At 44.2% G+C, this 22485-nt stretch overlaps 1 long non-coding RNA gene across 1 annotated transcript; it reads right to left on the minus strand.

The window, feature by feature from the left end:
* Positions 1-3392: 3392 nt before the first annotated feature.
* LOC308472446 lies at positions 3393-7156 on the minus strand. The gene is made up of 3 exons (XR_013983522.1): positions 6627-7156; positions 4012-4234; positions 3393-3420 (listed from the first exon to the last, which is right to left on the minus strand). It is a non-coding gene; the product is annotated as an uncharacterized lncRNA (long non-coding RNA).
* Between the last annotated feature and the right edge of the window lie 15329 nt (positions 7157-22485).

Genomic DNA, 22485 nt, shown 5'->3' on the forward strand with positions numbered 1-22485 from the left:
TTGTTGGACACAGCGACTGGCAGTGCTGGCTGAGGCTCACAAAAGTAGCTTGAAAGCCTTATCCTGTCACTTGTCTCCAGAAGCATAGGATTTTCCACATATAACCTGCTTCTATACAATATGGTCCATCACTCAACCACCATCCGTTGTGTGATCCAAGGATGGCTAAACTGTGGCCCACTCAATGTTTTTTGTTTTAATTAAAGTTTTTCTTGAGTTACAAAAGCACATCCATCATCTCTATTTTCAGATCCTAAACTCCTTTCTACCGATCAGTTATATTTGATGTGAGACGTTGATGTTGTTGGCCCTCTCAATGTTGTTGGAGTCCAACTCTCCTCAGCACCAGTCAGCATGGCCAAAGGAGGGAGTGGGCATGGTGAGGAGTGGGCAGCACGATGAGCCATGTGGCTCCTGAGGTGACCGCATCTGTGATGACACAGATCCACCCTCCCTCTCCCACCCTCAAGAGATTCTGGGCACCTTCTGCTGGAATTTGGGGGTGCGGGTGGCGACAGGGGAGATCCAATAAGAAGTGTATGTGCTGGTTTATATGGGTGAACCCTCCTTGTTCCCTATCAGCCTGGTCCCTTTTAGCCAGACACATGCCTCTGTGAAGCCCACAGTCCTCCCCTGTGGCCCAATACAGCATCTGGAATGAGTCAAAGCACACTCTTCTTGTGCCAAATAATCCTTGATAGGCCTAACCTTTTAAAGTCATCTAACTGCAGTCCTAGTGGGTTAAACCACAGAGCCTAGGACTTGCCGATCAGAAGGTCGGCGGTTTGAATCCCCGCGACGGGGTGAGCTCCCATTGCTCGGTCCCTGCTCCTGCCAACCTAGCAGTTCGAAAGCATGTCAAAGTGCAAGTAGATAAATAGGTACCGCTCCGGCGGGAAGGTAAACAGCGTTTCCGTGTGCTGCTCTGGTTCGCCAGAAACGGCTTAGTCATGCTGGCCACATGACCCGGAAGCTGTATGCCGGCTCCCTCGGCCAATAAAGCAAGACAAGCGCCACAACCCCAGAGTCGGCCACGACTGGACCTAATGGTCAGGGGTCCCCTTACCTTTACCTTTTAACTGCAGTCCTGTGTCTGTCTAGGCAAGCCCCATTGAGTTTAATTAAACCTACCTCTCATTAAGTGTGCATAGGATTGCATCCTAAACCAATGGCCATGCCCAATGGCTTTTAGTGCTGTTGGCTCTACTACCTCCAGTATTAAAGGAAGGAGGCCTCTGAATACCAGCTGCCGGGCATCCCAAGAGGGAGTGTGCTGGGGGTGCTCATCTCCTGTTCCTAGTCTTCCCAGAGGCATCTGGTGGGAAGGACTCTTTTTATGTCCTTATCACATCTTGCGGCAGTGAATAGTGAATTTCACAAGTTGGATGATAGCAACATTAACGGCAATGAAGAATAAAATATTCTTCACCACACACACGGGATCAGGCCTCAGAACCTGTTTGCAACTTCGTTTGGCGTGATAACGAGGAAAGGTAAGAGTGCCTTTGAACATGGGCAGTATGCTGAGAAGCCAGCCAATGGTCCTCAGATGGTCCGGATCGGAGCATATTTGAGAAGGAAGGTTTTCCCCATGAAGACAGTCCAGTATTTCAGGAGCTCTCTCTAGAAGCCGCCATTCCCTCCACACTTTCAGAGCGCTATGGGCTTCGCCAGCTCTTTTTCTACACGAAAGCCCTGAAGCCCGGTCGAGGCCAAAGAACTGCCTTGAGTCCCTCCAGCCCCTCTATCAGTCGAGCCAGAAAGTACAAAAGCAGCAGCATTTGCTACTGGACGGAGAGGGGATTTGGAGGACCTGCAGCTAAAGAGAAAGGAGCTGCGAGAGACTGGGACCAAGGTCCTTCAGGGAAAGCTCTGGGTGCTGCAGATTCGCACAGAAGTCAGTGGAAGTGTACGCACGGAAGTGGTGCCACAAGAGCAGAACTTGGGCGCAAATGCCCTGGCCCAGTTTAGCTGAATGAGCAGGAAGACAGCAGCCGGGCTGGTTTATGGCCTTTGCAGTAAGAATGACGGTAAAAACATTTCCTCTCTGAAGAGCCCCCTCCCACAAGACCACGAGAAGCAAGCAAAGTAATAGGCGCACATTGTGATTTAAAGAGGGGCCCGCTCTCTTTAGCCCTGTATCTAAAATTAATTAATACAGCCGCTGGGTAGCTGGAAACAGAAGACCCATCCTGGAGCAGAAGATCTCCCGTATCAGCGCACCCAGCCGTGATTATATCAGTTTCCATCAGAAAGGCTGTAGCCCTGCGCACATTGATTTGGGAAATAAGTCTTATTTAATTGGGGGTCGCGGGGGGCCTTACTTTGGAGTAGACACGCCTAGGATCTGCTGCAAGTGTTTAGACACACTGAGCTATGAGCCAGGTGACTCTCACCTCAGTAGCCATAGCCTGATCACACCAGGCTTCTGATCTTCCTGACGGCATGGCTTTTAAAGACAATCCGGACAGTGAATAAGAAGCGCTTTGAGCACTTTGCGTCCCCAAGTAAAATGCAAAGTATTGTCGCTCTTACCGGTTCTGCGAAACCAAGCGCTGTGTCTGGCTTAGAACAAGCCTTCAAGCGTTAATAACACCAACATTTAAACATTGTGACATCCCCAATGTTAATGATGTTTACTCGGAAGTGTGTCCTGTAAACTGAACGGAGTTCATTTCCTCCCAGTTACGGGCCTGCTCCAGAACGCAGCTGGACACCTCGATCCTGAAGCGCCTTCGCTGGGATCTACATCCTAATAAAAATCTTGGACTAATTTCAAAATGGGTGGTCCTTCATACAATGACTTGTAGATCATCTTGATCTTTTGGGAAAGCGTCTAGACAAAGTAGGCTGCCATCCAATGCCTTAGCTACTTGGAAGTTGAGTCCTATGGTACCCCCTAGAATCTACAGCAAAGTCAATGCTCTTAGGATCGCGCTGCTCTTTGATTAGTTCAGGATTGCAGCGTGACCATGTTTGCCCACAAAGAGGGGACTTTAGGTGTGGCGGGCGTAGGTCTATGACAAACACCCTTCCCCAGTATAATAGTATCCCAGCATATTTATTTAACTGGTATGGTTAAATTACCCATTAATGCATTTCCGATTTCAAATGTACAATTGAACGGGATCCGTCTCCCGCGACGAGACGTATTTAGGATGGACTTGCTGGAAGTGTTTATGTATCTAAACGGTATCCAACCAAAGTTAAGGAGACTGATTTCAGTAAAAAAAAGATTTGGGTTTCAACTCTCCCACTTAAATTAGTGAGATTTAAACGCGTTCAACTTCAGCAGGATAGGGTTCATTCTTTACTGACCCATTTCAGCTGAAAAATGAACAGGCTTTGAACGTAGAAACACAGCAATTTTTTTAATGTAGAAAGACACACTGCACCTGTCGTTTTCCTCGCCAGTTTCACCTGAATTAAGACACAAGTTGTTATTACTACGTGAGTAAGAAACTAAGAAAAGCGCTACAGGGATGGGTCAGACCAAAAGACCAATCTAAGCCTCTGATCCCGTTCTGGCTTTGGCCAAACAGATAGCTCTGGGAAGCCTCGAGCACTGTGGCAACGACCCTCTCCCCACGCGTGTCCGTGAGCGACTGGCATTGTTCTGCTTTCGAGAATGGAGTGACTATCTCGCCATCGTGGCCAGCACATTCACTTTCATGACGGGATGGCTCCATTGAATGATGAACTATCTGGGACCTTCCTCGAAGGCGGCTCAGAAACGAATCTCTGGATCCAGAACCAGGTGAAGTTGGCAAGTTGTCTTGCTCTAAGGTTACACTCCTCTGCGCCCAAGTAAGTTCATTGAACACAGCGGGACTTAACTCTTGAGCGCGCGTCGGATTGACCTGTACAATTAGGGACTGGTGGGAAGTTAGTCCCACTAGAATAATATCCACCAGGGGCGGGGGTAGCCGGACTCTCAAACACCTTTCAACTGCGGGCATTCCTCGTGCATTATTATAATATATAACCCAAAGAATAAGTGTTCCTGTTTACCTCCCACCTCGCAAAAAGCACAGTACCGTCGCCTCTCCATCCAGGAGCTTCCGCGCCTACTTGGTGGGCACGCCGGCTTAGATGGGATCCGGATCGGAATTCTCGCCTTGCAAGGTTGCCTTCCTCCTACCGTCCCCACTGAAATCGGCCGGTGGTTTCAATCTCTCCGGTTGTCCCGAGGAGCTTCGGAGGACGGAGACTGAATGTCGCTTCAGAGTGACTTCTGCAAAAATTGACGCAGCGCGTTAGAAGAATTGGGTAGCAAGCGAAGGCTGCGATCTGGAGGACGCTTACCCGGGAGTAAACCTCACTGAGTACAGCGGGACTTGCTTCTGAGTAAAATAATGACGACGACGATGATAAAAATAATGCACCTGATTGCTTTGTAAATTACATTTCTGGAATAGATGCGGCGAAGCGCTCCGGGACTACAGAGATCTCCCTTAGACCGGCAAAGCATTCCCGTTTAGTATTCAGAAGGGAATTCTGGTTCGCAGGAATTGCAAAGAGATATTGAATAAATTCCTCGTTTCCTGCCAGGATGTCTTTGGTTCCCCAAACTCCTGTGGAATTTGCAGGAGGCAAAGCAGCCTGCGTTGAGTGCCGTTTAATTTTATAGCAATTATGTTTGCTCTAGGCGCAGATTGCCCGTCATTTGTTTCCTTCATGTAAAATCGAATAAACGAGCAGACTGACCGCCTACTTTTGTGTCTTTAAAAATTAGGCATGTCTAACTCGATCAGCCCGATCCACAGCCCAGATAAATCGAAATGATCGAATCGCAGCACTCGGATTCGAAATACAGACCTCACCGACACACAGCTGAATTTATTTCCACGTTAAGCGTGCTGATAAAAGCAACCTAAATACGTTACGTTGAAATAAATGTCAGTAAAATGAATGGAATCTGCTTCCGTGATTCTATGTAGCTCTGTATATGTTTAGTAATTAGACGTGTGCATAGCCCTTAGTTGGGTTGAACTTGGCCGGTATCGTTTGTAGTTTGTACCACTGCATTAGCTGCCTACTGTGGCTAATTTGCCTGGTTGTAAATCCTATTCCGAGCAATGGGACTTACTTCTGGGTCCAGGACTGGGGTACTAGCTCCTCGTAAGCGTTTGCATTAAAAAATAACTTTGCAAATAATGGACGGTGTACTGGAAAACAATATAAATTGTATTGTTTTGTATATGTTTTTTATGACGGGTAAACATTGCACACCGCTCTAGTGTGCATGTCCGCCCTATAGCTGCTGGGATTTAAAAAACAAACTCGTATTAAAACAAATCAGAATCTCAAAGAATGCGGAGGAAAAACGGCGTTTTAGAATAATCTATTTCCAGAACTCTGTGTGTGAGAGAGAAAGAGATTGAGAGAGTATGAGGAGAGACAGATAGGTTTATTTTTAATATGTCAATTTTAAAATGTACTTTCATTTATTAAATATATTGCTCTTATGAACATTCACGACTGTTTTTATTATGTAGAATTACATGCCAGCTGTCCCATTTCTGAAGAGACCTTTACACCGAAAAAGGGCGAAGCGCCACTCATTGCGGAGGACAGACAATTGTGAACCCAGGAGACAATGGCTGCGGGTGTCGTGTCTACATTTCTGGCAAGAAGAGTTGTGCTGGTTGCTAAAGGGTGTGGGCGTTGCAGAACCAACGCGACCCGTGCCAAAAAGTGCGGTTCTCTCTCCAAAGTGTTGCACACTGGTTTTTTGAAAAGTGCTTTGAGTTTCTTTCTTTCTTTTCAACTTTTGAATCAGAAATAGCCCCCAAAGGGGAGGGGGGACCCCGCGAGGTTGCCTGCAACACGCACCCACCCCGCCCTTATTAAGTCGCTGGAGCAGCGAGGTATGTTAACGATTAAATCGTTTTCAAAGGCTTAATCTTGCCGTTTAGGGTGGAAATGTTTCAAGGTTGTTTCTCAGGCGCCTTATATTAATCATCCAACCTAACAGTCCATTAATGTCCATTTACATTTTGGAGATGACAAATTTTATGTGACTTATTTCAATCACAGCTCCGCCAGAAGTCTCCAGCGGATTCGGTAGCCACTTAGAGGTCGGGAGAGCTGCCTCCTTATTTGTTACCAAAGGCGTTTAAAAGCCACTAAGACTCGGCTCTAAACCTCCCTCTACAGCTGATCGGGAACAATCGGATTTTCCCTGTCGCAAAGGCCATTAAGCTGCGGAAAGAACAGCGTGCGACGCTACGGCTTGCCATCTCTCTCGCTCTCTCTCTCTCTGCTGCTAGCCTTTGACTAAAGAAAAGAGGCGCAAGAATCAGGTTTGTATTATAGGACTTTCCTCCCCGCCCCTCTAGCGCACTCCCTTTGCCTTTGTTCTCTCGCCGTGCTAAACCCTCCCCACCCCACCGTACCCCATTACGACCCCCTTAAACCAACGAGGTGGAAACATTTGTTATTCATTACTTGCCCATTTCCATTTGGTAACTGGGGAGGGGGGAGGAATTAAACCGAGGAAGGGTGAATATTCCGCTTTCTTCTGCATTAAATAATATAAATAAATTTGCTGTTATCATCCGGTCAGTTTTAAGCCCCATTGATTTCATCTGGTGAAAGGGAACCCAAGGCTTAACTCTTCTCACCGAAACCAGCGGGACGTGAACGCGCTTCCCTTTGACTGGATCCTGGCGTCAGGATCGTCCTGCGTGATTATTAATATCTGATGGGTCTCCAGGACGCGCCGGGCATCGATCCGACGGGGCGGACCGGGGAGATAAATTTCTAGCCTGCTCTCGACGTTGGGCGCCGCCCCGCCGCTTTGGATATGTCGAGAGGTCCTCCGAAAGTTTTCCTAGTCAGGGTGGCATATGCTCTTTATTAAGGTCTGCATTTAAGGATTGTCACGGTTAACCTGCCGCCATCCGAAGGAGGCTTTTTCTTTTCCAAGGGGGAGGCACGTTTCTCATTAGCGTTTCCCAGGGGAGCGAGAGAGACCCACGTCTGGCGATCAGGGCTCTCCCTCCTCCTCGCCAGGCTGCTGCTCCCCTCCTCGAGACGAGGACGAGGACTTCCATCAAAGAATGCTTAGGGAAGAGGCCGAGCGCCCGGGCAAAGCTCTGCAGTGCGCGCTGCCACCAAGCGGGCTGCTTCCTCATCTGGCAGTCAGGTAGGGAGGAAAGGCAGCTGGTTCCCCCCGCCGCCTTTTCCATTCACAGAGAAAGGAGCGAAAGCGAGCGAGCCTTGCGCGAGAGCGTTTGCAGAGCGCCAGTTAACACGGGTCACACACACACACACACACACACACACACACACACACACACACACACACACACACTGCATCCAGAGGTTCTTAAGCAGAGGTTGGATGGCCACCTGTCATGGATGCTTTAGCTGAGAGTTCTGCATTGCAGGAGGTTGGACTAGATGACCCGTGGGTTCCCTTCCAGCTCTACGATTCTACGATTATTATTATTATTTCTCAATGTATTCAGTTTAGGAACACAGGAAGTGGCTTTAGGAAGAGCCACCAGACCATAGCTCGGGATGGTCTACACTGTCTCCAAGATTTCAGCCTGGATACAGGAGTGAGTTACTGCTCGCCCCCCCCCCCGGAAAGGATGCCGATCCTACGAGAAAAGTTGCCTGCCGTGGCTCACAGTGTTTACTCGGAAGCAAGTTCCGCAGATGTCTCCGGGTCTTCCTTCCGAGTCAACGCGCTTCGCTTTGCCGCTCTGCATCCGGATTCCATTCCCTAGCAGGCATTCCCTCTTAAAACAGGGAAGAAAAAGCCCTTTTGAAATCTCTGGGATTTCTGACTTCCAAGTAAGGCTTCAGCACCCCACCGCCACCCCTGTAGTCGCTTTTCCCGTCCCTACGAACTCAGTAGGGTTACTTTCGAGGAGGCGCGTCTAGTATTGCACTGTAGAGGTGTGCTGTCGGGTCCATGTGTACGAAAGGCCCCTTTCTCCTCCCTCTCCTTCTTGGGGGGCGAGTCCCCCACCGCGATGCCACCCTCCTGGTGCCACCCCTGCAAACCGACCGGGAGTTTTCCGCATCGCTCCGTTTGTTTCCCCCCAAATGGTCAGCCGCTGACTCTGGAGGGAACGAATCAGGTCCAGTTATCTAATCGTAATCGTTGGCCCCAGACCAAGAAAGCTACAGTGAGTCTGTGCCTAAGGAATCTCATTGATAAGGAAACCACAGCGTGTTGCCGGGAAGGGGGAGGCCCGATGGGGGGAGCATTTTTTTGAGCTGGGGGAAGGTTATATAATACGTCATCGCTTTAATCTCCAAACTGAGCCACCACAGCTCTTGAGTCAGAGAGAAGATACTCTTCAAAGGGTCTGGGGTGTCCCACATTTCTTTCCAGGTGGTTCATATTCCCCCCCCCCCTTTCAAAACAGTTACTCTTACCGTTTAACTTATGAGGATGATTGCTGCTAACTTTTCCTGCTGTTTTCCAGTCCTGCTTTACTGATGTTGTACAGTATTCTTGTTTTTGTTTTTTTAAATGTTCTGATTGTCCTAAATATATTTCTCATAGATTTGGAAGGCACCTTAGAGGTCAATTATACCGTGCTTTTTAAAAAAAATAATTAATTTTTTATTGATTTTAATATCACAAGTCAACAGTATAACAAAACAGATAACATACATAAAAGAAAACATTTCTCTACATAAGAAATTCCTTCCACCTATTATGACTTCCAATCTCCCCATCATAGGTTCCAAGTTTTCTTTATCAACTGCATATTATTTATTATCTAACTTAAGTTTATGTGAAATATCTATAATTTAGATAACTTTGCAGGAGTCATTCAAAGCATGCCAAAGATTTCATATGATTACAATGTTCTTTTAAATATAATCTTTATTTATCCCATCCTCCGTTGAACCTCTGATCAGATTGATTCCTAATTCTCCCTGTCATTTTTGCCAGTTCTACATAATCCAATAATTTTGCCTGCCATTCCGTTTGGTATATTCTCTCCCTTCCAACCTTTGGCTATTAGTGTTCTTGTAGCAGTGGTTGCATACATGTATGCATTTATATACTATGCTCAAAGCAGGATGCAACTACAGCATTCCTGACCAATGGATGCCCAGCCCTTGTTCCCTCCAATGAAGCAGCCTTTTTATTGAACAGCAGCATTCATTTGTTTATTTAACAACATTTATATGTTACTCCCCTCACCTAAAGTTTTCTGGGTGCCTTACAATAAAAAATAGTATAATGATGATTTATGTACAAAAGAAGACATAAAGTCATCAACTATAAGTGAGATATAAAGTACATAAATTGATTAAACAAAGTAATAAAGTTATAACAGGGTTGAAAATACCATAATAAAGGTGGAAAGGCCTGTAGCAAGACAGGAAGATGCCTTATTCTGAGCCAGACCTTTGTTCCATCAAGCTCAGTATTGTCTACACAGACTGGCAGTGACTCTCCAGAATTTCAGACAGAAGTCTTCCCTGCAGAGGCCATGGCTAGAACCTGGGATCTTATGTAGATGTCTGTCACTGGGCAGAGATTTAGGGGCTCACAGTGAAAATTCTGGTGCTTATTTTCTAAGAGTTGCTCAGCATCAAACCTTTCTGTCCGTCACAATGTCTAATGTGAAAGCTTAATGCCACATACAAAGGTGCTGACTATGTTTACTTGGTGACGGAGGCATACCTAGGATCCCTTGTGCCCTTGGCAAGGAGCCCCCTCCCCAAAATCACTTTACCATAATAGCCACATTAGAAATTACTAGGGATCCAAGTACTCAAAGTGCTGTCCAGAATGAGGACGAGTCAAGGAGGAAGGACAAAAAAATCATGTGGTGCGAGAAAGACGACAAGCTTCTCCTGCATTCAATCTTGCTGTGCTGGTGACATCGCATTGCCACACACAAATGTGTCACACACTCCATGGTTTCATAGGTGACTTTTGTGCCTTCTCCCTGGGCTTTCACCCTTGGCGAGGGCCAGTTTCACCAATCCCTAGGTATGCCTCTGCTTGGTGGTGCGGGAAAGCTGCTCTGCACATGGTCAGAAACACATTCTTTGTATTACTTGCCATGTTCCAGGCAGCAGTGAGCCCTACACTGAATACAAGCTGAGAAGAGACTTCTGAAGAGTGCTGTACTTGGAATGAGTCTCACAGAGTTCATTGTTGCTTACTACTTTGTACGTGTGCAGAAATTTGATGCCCTGGAGTTCTCTGGAGTCTATTTCCAAACTTAGCACGTAGGAGGAAGTGCAATTATCCACATGCCTGCAACAGATAAAGGCTAACACTGGGATCATTTGCACAAACTGCACATACATATTCAAAATATATAATATACAAATGCACATATCTGGAAATGTTAATCTGTATATGTTTTATTTACTTTTTCTAGTTCATATAGATAAAAGGAACATCACCAGCTCAAGCATCACCACTGCAAACATTTTGTCAAAGTGTTGTTTTGTGCATGAATCAGTCATAGCAGATTCATTCTTAGGTTAGTTTGGTTTCACATCTGTTCTGGGACAACTGATGGAAAGCATTATTAAAGATAAAATTAACATATATTCTATATTCAAATAATGTATATTAATATTGATGGTATATCAGAGAAAAACAAGTCTTGCTAAAGAGGAATCAGCATGGCTTCTCCAAAGGTAAGTCCTGCCTCAACAGTCTTTCAGACTTCTGTGAGAGTGTTCAGAAGCATGCGGACAGAGGTGACACTGTACAGTTCCCAGCAATTGTAACATGCTCATTGGGTAAGGAATAAAGTAGACATGCAAATCTGCCTCTTTAGAAAGGTGAGAGGTGGTGGAAGGACTTGATTCTGTAACATCTGGTATTGCGAGCACTCAGAGGCAGTGGAGACTGGTCCCTATGGGGATTGGTGGGGTGAAAGGTAGGGAGACCAATAGGAGGTAGAGTCAGAGTCAATGGCTGGTGGAGCCACAGGCAATGACAGGCAGAGGCAACTAATTCTGGTTTGGTCCCCATCACAGCACGGGCTGAGAAGGAGGAGGAGGAGGATGACAAGTAGTACTATCTTCTGGACTGGTTGTAAGTAAGAGGCAAGTAGGGGGCCGGCAAAGAGGAGACCGTGCCCCATTCATACTAATGGATCAGCCTCCACTGATCAGAGGAGTGAATTCTCCTGCTCCCACCACAGCAGAGCCATGTTGGCTACCAGAGACAAGGCTCTATGCTGCTTCCTAGGATCAGAGGCAACATGTCACTGAAGACTAATTGCTGGGAAGCAACAGCAGAGGAAGGCCATTGTGCTGATGTCCTGCTCGTCGGCTTCCCAAAGGCATGTGGTTGCCCACAGGAGGCTAGATTAGTTAGGCTTTTGGTCTGATCCAGCAAAGGCTCTTCTTCCGTTCTTTAGTTGAACACACTGGCAATAGCTGGGGATACCCACATTCTTATATTGTCATTGCTACTAATAAAAGTCCTCATTCATTTTACTAATTTATAAAATTGCATATATCTTTATATCTTATGGTCTCAGCCAGCAAGAGAATTCCAAGCTGTTATGACTTAACCATGGCCCCATTCGGTGACCTTGGAGGCTATCACCTGAATAAATACAGAGGGAAAGCCATGTTTCCCAACTTTCACTTAGCAACAAAGACAGACTTTTTTTTTGGTTCAACACCTTCTAAATTCAGCCAGCAGGCTTGCTTTTCTTAGCACCTTTCAAGCTCCTTTGGAAAAGTCTATCCTAGCAAATTTATGGGGTAGAGAACTCTTAGGAGGGCTCTCTCTTCAGACACCTGCTTTCTGTCCAACTCCTTCTAAGGAGAGTTCCATGTGTCTTCTCAGTACAACATTGGCCTGGGTCAATCATGCATAGACATCGTTTGATTTCTTTGCACTTGAGGACTGTACACATGGTGACTGGGAGCTGACTTTGTGCACTGCCTCCACTGTAAACATGGCATTTCAGTGTTATGCAGCAAATATCCAAATTCTTTCTGTGACACAGAATTGCGCTGGCTCATTTGTACTTGCACATTACTACCGTACTTGATCCTTGTGGAATAGACCAGCAGCATTAATTTACACAGAGTCTGCTTTATATGTGGCTTTTTGTACAGTAATTATACTCCCATGTATGGAGTTCACCTGCAGTTTCATACTTTAGCCTACCTGATTCCTAGGAAAACCACAATTCTGAATACAATCCATATCTAGGGAGCTGTAGGAGGCTTAAAGCGAGGAACCAACGTGCCCATGCCATTACCAGGCATAGCAGTCAACTCCTAGGGGCAGTGGGAACTTTGGCCCCACAAGTAAAATATTTTAGGGGTCAAGGCCCTCTCAAAGTTAATGGACACTGCCACTGGAATGGTGTGCGTGCACTGCGTGATCGCTTATGTGGGGGCGAGGCTTACCTTTCTCCCCCCCCCCCATATTTTATTCAAGTTGGCACCCTTGATGGATATGGTAAAGATTGCTCCCAGCAGTGAAGTGGGGGTTTAATTGTTGATTAAGTTGCACGGTCGTACACCTAGTAGAAGCCTTCACTTTTGTTCAAGACCCTCAGGCAGACACTAAAAATATAAATATTTTTTTGCTCCAACACCCCAACCCATATCCCGTTTCTGCCTCTTCATTTCCCATTCATATTCAAAAGAAAGCCACTCCGTCACACAAAGGAATGCAGAGCCAGGGGTGACCCTTAAGCGGCTAGAGAGTTTGGTTCTGGGTGAAGCAAGACCTAAATCTCACGCCCAACAGGAAAACTCGAAGAGCCCCTGGGCAGATTGCGCCATCGACCGCCCAAAGCGAGGAAAAAGCGCAGGAGCCCATAGACATCCTCGAACCTTGTCGAGGTCGCTTTTGATTGGCCTTGGGGGGAGAAACTCCATTCCCGCCTTGACCAATCGCCGGCTCCAGCGCCGAGACCGGGCTTTCCCCTCCCTTCATCGCCTTCTCCTTTTCCTTCTCAGCAGCGCCTCTCGTGGCCGGTAGCGGCGGGACACTGTTGGCTGCCTCTGCCGAGAGCCGTAAGCGGAGTGTCCCGAAGGAAGGGCTGGTTGGTGCTTTTGCGCCGGAGGCGGCATTCTTGGGCGCCGTTTACGGCGTCTCCGTAGCTGCTGCTGCTGCTGCTGTCCGGCGGAACGTCCGCCCTGGCACGCCCTGCGACCTTGACGCCACCGCCAATCCCTTCTCCGGACACCGTTATCTAAATAGGGCCGTAAATCAGGCACTTGTCTGATCGCGCGCCATTGCAGGGGCTCCGTAAAAAAAAGCGGGCTGTGCGGCGGCGATGTTTACATTGCAGCCCTGTAAACTATTCCCCCTGTCTTTTGTATTAGCGTCTCACTGCAACATCCCGTAAATCACGGGCCTTCAGCGTGAGGAATGGCTTAAAGGTCTTACATATTTTTGGAGGCATAAATAATGTCAAATTGGTTTCCATTATGCTGCGAGCTCGGGGAGGAGGAGGCCCTGACTTACGGGAAGATTGCACCTAGCACTTCGCATGAAAAGACACATGGTCATAGAACTGTAGAGTAGGATGGGGGACCATGAAGGGCATCCAGTCCAACCCTTGCAATGCAATGATCTTTTTGTCCAGTGTGGGATTCGAACCCTCGACCACGTGGTTAAGCGTCTCATGCTCTACCCTCTGAGTACAATGCTAGCCATGGGCACCCTTAACCTATAGGGTTTCAGGCATGGTTGGTAGAATGCCAAGGCTCTTGGAAATTTCAGCTTCTGAAGTTACTTATGAAGCTCAACCCTGCAATCCCGATGAAAGGCTTTTATAAAAGTCACTCAGGTGCTAGACTCTAGAACTGGTATAGGTGCCTTTTAGTACTGTAATTTGTGGCCTAAAATGGGCTATGGAGAGTGTCTGCTCCCCACCCCTGTAGATGGCCTCACTGCTTGAATGCCAAACTGGTATTTGTGCAAGAAAATAAGAGCAACTTTGGTTAACTTAGAGGTAGGTGAATAAACCGCATCCTGTTCTGTTTTGACGGCTTTGAAAGAGACAAGGTGGGGCTGAGGATGTGTGGACTTTGTTACAGGATGATCAAGTGGGAAGATCCAGAGTTGGCTCTTCTGCTGCTGGATCTGTCTAGATCTTGGATTGGCATAAAAGGTTTCTGTTCAAAAGCCATTCGAGCTGAAGAACCCTGGTGTGTATGTTAGTGCATGACTGTGTGTGTGTTTGTGTAGAATACACTTGCATATGTACACACAAACACACACACAAATGCACACAAACTATAGATCTGAATCAGAGTGGACAGTCAGATTTCAATAGTGGCATAATAGTAGGTGTACTTGTGTTGTTTCTTAAAAGCCTGATAAGTTCCTAGCTTGAAGAGTCTTCTGTAACACTACCTCTGGTTCCGCGCCCCCCCCCCATTTGTTTTAAAGTGAAATTAAAAAGATATGCATCGAGAATGGCTGGTGGTCTGAAGGAGTTCATCCAGTCACTCAGAAATAAAGTTTGCCTTTGCCAGTTACCACTACAAATCCGGCATCTTGGACATTAGTCTGGAATGTGTCTCTGAAAAACATGATCTGAAACACATTACAGTCATGACAGTACAGTACAAATAGACATCACAATAAGGCAGTTAACACGACACTGTTATCTGTCACTGTCCCCTGTTTCTTTTTGTCTGTCAAACTCTAGCAGCACAAGTGTCCCAAACCTAGTTGCTTTGGTAAAAGAAAAGCCAATAAGGTCATCTTGATTAAATATCAAAAGCCAGGGTGTTCCTTCCCCCTGCCCCCAGATATCTGAAAAGAAAATGGAATATATGTTAGTGGGTGGACAGCTCAGAGTTTTAAACGGAGAAGGCAGACTCAGCTCCACTGCTGAGGGCCTTCAGGAGTTTTGATCTAGTAGGGCTCCGTAGCAGTCATGAGATGGAGGACCAAGATTTGGTTGATGAGAGGTGTGCAAACTAACCAAATGCACCAGAGCACCAAGCACCACCACAGGCACTCTCATATTTCACACAAGGCTTAGCATGGTTGGGGACAAAACATCACCTCTCCATGGCTAGAACAAAGATCACAGCTCAGAGACCCCTTCACTTTTACAAGAGACTTCTGGACCCTGTTCTCACCACTGGGAGTTTCCCTTGAGACGTACGTAACAGCTCCAGAGAGGTTTTTTTTCCTGGGGTGGGGATGTCTGGATTGTGCCTGGGGGAGAAAGAATTGAATTCCACTGATTAGGGATGTCCAGATGCAATTTCACATACATATATATGTATACATGTATGTAAATTGTTTTAATGCACTTAACACCAGGCCTAGTTTGGCACTGGCCAGGTCAGAGATAATGTGAGTGGACTCCAGTTTGGCTGGATGCCATGAGGAGGGGCTACTTTCATGGTATTGACTCTTGGTGGCAAGGTCCCTTAACAGTTCAGGGTCCTGACCATAGCTTAGCCCCGCTGACCTCTGGCTGGGGCAGGAGGACTTCACACAACTGAAGGGAGGGAGGCAAATCTTTTCCCTATTTCCCATGTGGGATAAATAGAATCTCTTAAGCAGTTTACAAAAAAATAAAATTAACTTTAAGACAGAGTTTAAAACATTTTTTTTAAAGATGCAAAGAATGTACTGTATAAGAATATATAAAAAGCTTTTTAAAAGATTAAAACACAGTGGTGTCTACATGTCTGAATAGGCTTGCCTGAACAGAAGTGTTCCTACCCACCCGGCCAGTGCTGAAGAGTGCAGTGCTTCTGAGTAGACCTGGTTAGGATTGCAGCTTATGTTCGGTGCATTAATTTTAATAGGTCTGCTCTGAGTAAAACTTAATTGACTAGCATCCATGGACTTTTAAAAGCATAAGAGGTGATAAAGGTCTTCATGAGGCATAAAAAAATAACCCACTCCTGTCATGGGCATCAAGTGAGCATCTTTAAGGAGAGCTTTTTTTTAAAAAAAAATGATATTTATTGAAAATTTTTTAAAATTACAGAAAAAAACACAGCAGAAAAAGAAAAAAGAGAAAACAAAGAGAAAACAAACCACATCAAACAATGCAGATTCAAAAAACAAAAATACACCACAAACAAATAAAAACAAATCCATCATTCTCAAATCCTCAACTTTCATTACCTTCTTTCTTTGACCTCCTCCTCCTCCCTTTTTTTGTATCCTAGTTATTAATTATCGCAGCAAATCCTTTCCATATTTCATAATATTCTGTCATTACATTACCTTAATCTATTTTCATCTTATCTTATAGAAAACCTTAAAACTTAAAACTTAAATCTTATTTTTACCAACTTCTCATAACCATAATATTCTTACCTAATTCTTTAAACATTTTTGCTAGAGCCAAGTAATTTCGTTCCAACATTTTTCTAACATTCATCAATTTTATAAAACGATCCTAATAGAAAAGAAATAAAAACAATCCAATCTTCATCCAGCGTCCTTTCCTCCTGGTCCCGGGTTTTGTCAGTCCTTTTTATCCCATTGATCTAGCGCATTAACCTGGTAACCTTATATCCGAGGCCCTTAAGTCTCTTCCATGTCCCTTCCGCGGCTCTTCTTCATATTCTCCTTTCACTCGTGGGAACTCCAGCTTGGTAATGTTTTTGACCCTTTTCAACAAATCAGCCCCTTTTCCAAAGACCAGACTAAACTCCATGTGGTATTTGAAAACATGTTTCAGAATCCCTCCAAAATTAAGAGCCCCCACAGCCCCAAACATCTCACGGCCCATTGCCAGACTTGGAAAGTCCAAACATCCCTGCATAGGGGGGTCTATCCAACCCCCCATTTCCAAACCAGTCCAAACTTTATCTTTCCAAATCTGGCTTTTTCCAAGTTCATTTGTCAAGTCCAAAAGCTCATGTTCCTGCAGGGCCACAGCTCCCTCCATCTCTGGCGCCCAAAATTCAGCAACATCCTCTTCTCTCATCTGTTCTGTCAGGGCACACTCCTGATTTGATTCCTGGGTGGGCTCCATATAGTTTCCCACTGCCTGTTCAAAAATTCTGACCGCTTTAGTCATCAAATCTTCTCATTTAACTGTTCCAGTAGGGCATTTGTTTTACAGAGAGCACACCACAGAGCTTCTGAATACATTGTCCTACAAGGTCACAGGTCTATTCCCACGATTGTAATCTGTAACAGCTGCAAGCTCCCTGGAATTAGTTACAGTTTTACAGTCTCCCTCTGGGGGGAAAACTTCTATTTGTTCTTTCTTTTAAGTACAAATCTAGCAACAAAGTTTCCTTTTTGAGATATTTTGTCAATATTTGTTCCTTTAAAATGCGAAAGGGAACAGTGGAATCACTATGTTTCTCTTCTTTAAGTTGTCTGTCAAAAACGTTTGTCTCTGGTCAATGAGCTTCAAACGTCAGTCCTGACACCCCGCTCCAGGATCAGGACGGTGTAAAGTTACTTTACTTTAAACTCACTTCTGCAGGTTTAAACAGTCCGAAAAAAATCCCCCTTCTTCTCCTGCTTCCGAAGGGGGGTTCAACAATTTTAAAATGATGAAAGTTAATCTTTTAAAAGCTATTTTCTGAGCTCTAGTTTACGTTGTCTTTGCTTTATTCTGTCTACAAAGAAACGGAAGGCTGACTTCCTGTTTAGACCTTCCCGTTTCAGTGCCAAATTGAAGTAAATTTTTAAGTCCAATTCCTTTCTGCTCGCAAGTCCTTATTTAAAGTCCAATTGTCCGAAATTTAAGTACTCACGGATGACTATTTTAGAAGCCAAATTGTCCCAGGAAAAAGGCAGTGCTCTCCGGCAACAGCTATGCGGCTTCGCTCCACGGAAATAGCAGTTGACTCTCAGCACCGCGCCACTTCCCCCTCTTCGCTCCGGAGCCCGTTAGTGGGTTCCTTTGCGGGTTGGGGGGGCGCTAAGGGTGCCCGGCGAGTCCCATGGTCACAGGCTTCATCCGCCTGTGATTTTCCAAAGGGTCCCCGCTTCGCCGTAGCGGAAAAGACCCGTTTCACGCGGAGCTAGTCCCTCCAGATCAGAGGGAGTCCGCCATTGCCGATGGCGCCACCCCGGAAGTCGCTAAGGAGAGCATTTCTGAGACACCACCACTGAGAAGGCTATGTATGTATGGGTTTTAGTACTTAAAGCCAATTAACATATAACCATTTTGTACTGTCTGTTGTTAGATGTTTGCATTTAACTGCCTGGATTACACTGAGCAGTAGCACATATCAAGTACAGTGGCACCTTGGTTTACAACCATAATCCATTCCGGAGGCCTGTTTGTAAACCAAAACAGGTTGTAACCCAAGGCGAGCTTTCTCCAATGGGGCCTCCAAAAAAATTTGTTCGTAATCCCCAAAAATTGGTTGTAATAATAAAAAAAAGGGACACGCACTTCCGGGTTTGACGTGTTTGTAATCCAAAACGTATGCAAACCAAGACGTATGCAAACCAAGGTACCACTGTATATCATCTGAATCATTCATCACAAACCTTTCCCTTTTTTTTTTGCACTTTGCTACTGATTGCAAGAAAAAAATAAATGTGGAAATAAGAAAAGAAAAGAAATCTATGCATAGTAAGTTTGAGGACGTGGAAAGATGAAAATCTAAAATTGGTACCACTAGTTGTTTGCTCATGAAACCCTGACTGTTGTGAGGCAAGAAACAGAATTATTTTTTAAAAATTAAAATAAAAGTGGGTCCATTGTTAAGACTGGAGTTAAAGGTGGATCCCAGATCCAGAAAGTTTAATGACCACTGATTCATATGAGCTCTTCATCAAATGCAAGATTCAATCCAGTTTTTGCAAGTGGAGAGGAACAGCGAGCCAGGAAATGATTTCCCCAGGAAGTGGAGAAAGTATAATAATTTAGGGTGACAGATCAACATTTTAAAATAACATGCTATGAAAGAATGGGTAGTGGTCTTTAATGGAACTACCTAAATCATAGAAGCATAGAATTGTAGAGTTGGAAGGGGCCATGAGAGTCATGTAGTCCCTCTACAATGAAGGAATCTTTTACCCAACTTGGGGCTCAAACCCATGACTGTGAGATTAAGAGTCTCATGCTCTACCAGCTGTGCTTGGAAATAAGCATTTGGTCTGAAAAAAAGTACATTCCTGTGAAATAAGGATTGCTTAGAATGTGCAGACTGATTCACTGTGTGCTTCCATGTGGCAATCTTTGCAGACTCTGTGCTCCCTGGGCGTGTAAGTTTTTTTGCAGCATCCACGTGTTTTAATCAAAATGCCATCCCATATCCCGACCACCACCATTTAATCTGAATGTATAGTTTATGTTGGATTTTCTGTAGAAACAGTAAATTTGGATTAAATAGGAAAATAATATGGGATGGCGTTTGGATGAACATGACATTATATGGGTACTATACAAATGATCAGCATAGTCCACAGTAAAATGCCATGTGGAACTACCCATTAATCCTGTATGGAAAATCCTGGTTGAAATATAAATTGCTAGGGATTGCCTCTCTCAATTCAGGATGGATCTGTTGCCCTTAGAACAATTCTGAAGAGAAGTCATTGCCAGAAGCCCATCTTGTCTTCCACTGACTTCATGCACAGTTGAGGAGTGGTATTTGTACTGCAGTTCTATTATTATTATTATTATTATTATTATTATTATTATTATTATTATTTCCAGCTGTTAAAGTCATGTAATGAAAATGGTAAAACCTGTCCTGTTCCTAATGGTTCGAGCCCAGTCACAATGTCTCTCTCCTTATATTGAAAAGAGCTGAGAGGTGGGGAAGAAGTTTGGTTCCTGTGGAATCTCATGTTGGGAAGGTGATGGTGGTTGTTTTCTTAAGCCTACGCTGAAAGAAAAATCATTTGAAAAGATGACAGGCTTGATTTACAGTGTCATTAACCAGAACTGAAACCCTACACAGACGGCGTCTCCTGTGTAAACCGCATTCCCCTCACGCTTTCCAGCTGACGTTTCTCTGATTATGGCAGATAAAGGCCACTGTGGATCTGTTTCTATATCACTAGGCCTTCATTTTCTTCATGTGGATAGTACAATTATTGCCTTACATGTTCCCCAATCTCTAGATAAAATGGGAGTTAATAATCTGCCCAAACTGCAAACATGTGAGAGATTTCTACATTACAGCAAAATAAATGTCAAGGCTTTGTTTTGTTTTTTAAAGTCACATTTAGAATCCCAGCCCCCATCCTGTTTTAAGAAATTGATTTTTCTTGACTGGTCAAGCTTTGCAACATTTTAAAAAAGTACCAAAAACCCTAATTTATCTAACTGGATCAATGATGCAATTACATATAAAGAAATTGTAAATAATGGTCATTGCAGAACAATGGTTGGGATAACAATAAGAAGAAATATAACCAAAAATAATATGGTGAGAATACTGTCAAGTTGTGAGAAAATAATTTATAAGAAGGAAAATCTGAAGGGGGCTATTTCTAAAATATATGTTTTTTTTCTGAATACTTTTAAAGCACATTTGGGTAGAAACCTTAAGGGAAAATGTGGGTTGACCAATTTTTGAACAAGAACTGGATTTTGTTTTGTTTTTACTCAGGAAACAGCACACTCTCTTTCTGCTAACATGAGAGAAAATCATTACAAATTGCTATTTCAGTGGTATATGACCCCAGACAGAATTAGCAAAATTTATACTATCTGTGGTGGAAAGTGTTGGAGATGTGGACATCTGAGGGCAGATATGGAACATATTTGGTGGACTTGTCCAATAATTTAAAACTTTTGGGGGAGGATAGTAAATATAATAACATTAACTACAACTTTCACTTTGCCACTGGGGTTAATATGGAATATAATTGTAGCTGCTTGCATGCTTGTTGCACCAAAAAGGGAAAACAGGTCACCACCAAAATTAAAGGAATGGTTAAAATAAAATTTGCATGGCAGCAATGGTGCATAAGCTTACTCAACTGATTACAGTGAGAGAAAGCAGACAAGAAAGAGAAAAATGTAAAAATAAATGGAAACTGTTTTCTAAATTTATGAAGAATAAATATAACATAAATATGGATGAATATGATAGTTTTCCTATGTAGTAATATGTTAATTATAATTATAATTATAATGCATTTATTGCATGCCTCTATTTTGCTGTTATGTATAGATGTGTGTATGATTTAATGATGTCATTTTTTTAAATAAAAAAGTACCAGAACCCCTTAAAAAGTACCAAAAAAACCCTTCTCTAGGACTATCCACTTTAGTACAGCCCAGGTTTTATTGCTCTTCTATATGAAGTCAGAAATGAAACTAAAACAGTGATTCCACAGGATACTTCAACCCCTATGAAAATCCTACAGTGTCTGTCCCCATTGGCAATATCCTAAGCATGTTTATACAAAAGGGGGCTGCAGACCAAACCCCATTTGTGCTGGGTAGGGAGAGGGGGAATGGATTAGGCAGAGATGTCCCTCCACCCAGCCCTGGCAGCCTCCACCCATTGAATCCCCACCCCTCTCTCTCTCTCTCTCTCTCTCTCACACACACACACACACACACACACACACACGTCTAACAAGGAGGAAGAGTATGCTTTGCAGGAGGAAGAGATCATGTCCTAAAACCATTTGCTAGTTAGGCTGAAAACTGAAATCAGACGAAAACAGTTCATCAGCCTGAATTTCACACTGGACAATAGCACCATACCTGTGGTAGTCGAGTCATGTGCTGAAAGGTTGTCATCTGTAGCCTGCAGAAACTATTGCTAAATCTTTTATAGATTTCAGCTTCCTGCAATAATCCATGACTTTTGGTGAGACATCACAACTGGTACATATATACACTAGCAAATCACCTAACATTATTTACAGCAATAAGCATTGTGAGTAACTGGGATCCATGTAAAGGAAAACTAGCAAGAGGCACTGGTGCAAATGGAATATTTTTTGTCCTGTTTAATGCATCAGCACAGTCTGGGAATCTCTCTTCATCTAGGGCAATCAAAAATAACCTCGCTTTTTTGTAACCAAGCAATACTTCCTGCAAGAGGAACCATCTTGGTGAGTCTGATTTTTTTACTGCTTCCTGATGAAAGTTATTAGGCCTGTCCTTTTGTATAATAAAAATGCACTGTTCTACAGTATGAAATTCATATTAGCTGTTCTGTTGTTGTTGGACTTGAGTGTTCAGCCAGTTTTTACATATGCTGGATTTTATTATCCTTTAAAACTGATGTTTGTTGCTCACTTCAAATTCTAGCCAAGGATAGTTTGGGAGAATCTGGCAAATTGCTTTGGCTAATAAACTAACTCACCATAGCAAACTGGTTAGCTGTGTCACAAAGAAGGATTTTGTGATAGAGGCACGGTTTCTGTTTCTCTCCAATGTAAACAAAGGCACCCTTGGGCTCCCCCCTCACATTCCTTATTTTGGAAAGATACTCTTACTTTGGAGTGTTGAATATGTTCTAATCTCCCATCTTTCTTTACCTTCACAAATTCTTCATTTGAACATCAGCTGACAGGGCAAATTTGTGAATACACCAGCACTTGGCTTGGATTCGTGGCTTATTGGAATTTTGCAT

Source organism: Podarcis pityusensis (assembly GCF_964106645.2).
Source record: "Podarcis pityusensis genome assembly, chromosome: 2".
Taxonomy (NCBI): domain Eukaryota; kingdom Metazoa; phylum Chordata; class Lepidosauria; order Squamata; family Lacertidae; genus Podarcis; species Podarcis pityusensis.